The sequence below is a fragment of the Brassica oleracea genome, chromosome C5, assembly GCF_000695525.1.
Source record: "Brassica oleracea var. oleracea cultivar TO1000 chromosome C5, BOL, whole genome shotgun sequence".
NCBI classification, from domain to species: Eukaryota; Viridiplantae; Streptophyta; class Magnoliopsida; order Brassicales; family Brassicaceae; genus Brassica; species Brassica oleracea.
Window position 1 is genome coordinate 33,090,617 of NC_027752.1, and position 1,255 is coordinate 33,091,871.

General features: G+C 42.5%; 1 pseudogene; it reads left to right on the forward strand.

Moving 5' to 3' along the window:
• The first annotated feature begins 218 nt into the window (after positions 1-218).
• LOC106293947 lies at positions 219-948 on the forward strand (annotated as a pseudogene).
• The last annotated feature ends 307 nt before the right edge of the window (positions 949-1,255 follow it).

Here is a 1,255-nt window from a genome sequence, read left to right on the forward strand (position 1 = left end):
GTCCCGTCTCAATACGGAGCGAATATTTAGAGTTAAGGAATGAGATTATATTTCGATTCCATATCTCTTTTGAATCGTCTTTTCCTTAACATCGCTTTTACTATTTCGTTTATTTTTTTTGGTAACTCTGGTATCTGGGCAGCCACATTCCCAATTATCCCCCCGTAGGGGGTCCAGCGCCCCAACGGAAGGGATGTTAAATCCGCTGTGGCCGAGGCTCGAAGTCGTGATGGCGGGCACCTCAGCCGAGGTTCCTTTACCACCAGACCACGAGGCCCGATTACTATTTCGTTTATGTCAATCGGTTTTCCAGCTTCTACATCATTGACTCTCCGATGAACGTTGACTGTGCCCGTGAAGTCCGTCTCCGACGAACCCTACGATCACTCATACTGTTGCACTCACCAATCTCCTCCCTCTGACCAGAACGATACCGTCTCTTCCTCTTCATGCGACAAAACCGGTTCCGTTGTTACCGGAACCTTCTTCGGTCACCATCATGGCCACGTCAGCTTCTGCCTCCAAGACGACACACGTCCGTTCTCTCATCCGCCTCTCCTCCTCCTCGAGCTAGCCGTTCCCACGGCGGCTCTGGCTCGTGAGATGGAGGAGGGATATCTCTGAATCGCTCTCCGGAGCAAAAGCAACAGCCGGTTTAATATCTTAGACGTGCCGGTTTGGTCTATGTACTGCAACGGGAAGAAAGTTGGGTTCGCCGTGAAGAGAGAGATGACTGAAAACGACGTCGTGTTTCTTCGGATGATGAAGTATGTTTCTGTTGGGGCAGGGGTGGTTCCAAACGGCGAGACGTTGTATTTGAGGCCGAAGTTTGAGAGAGTCACCGGGTCGAGTGACTCCGAAGCATTTCATATGGTTAACCCAGACGGTAGCTGTGGACAGGAGCTTAGCATTTTTCTTTGAGATCGTGATATACTTGTGAACTTTTTTTTTTTTTTTTTGGCTGCAACGTTGCGACTAAGGTTTTAGAGTTTCAACTAAGTTCTCTATAAATACTATTTTACAATTTTGTTTAAGATTTTAGAAAAGTAAATTACTGTCATATAGGTTGACAAAAAAAAAAAAATTACTGTCATATAACCTATTACAATTATCTTGTCTTTAGAATTTCAGAAAAAAAAATATTGCTATCAAAAAATTATTTTTAGTTATTAATAAATATTTTTAAAATTGCTATTTTTACAATTCGTATCAATACTAATTTTACACTTCTTTTATTAATTAAATAATTTATACA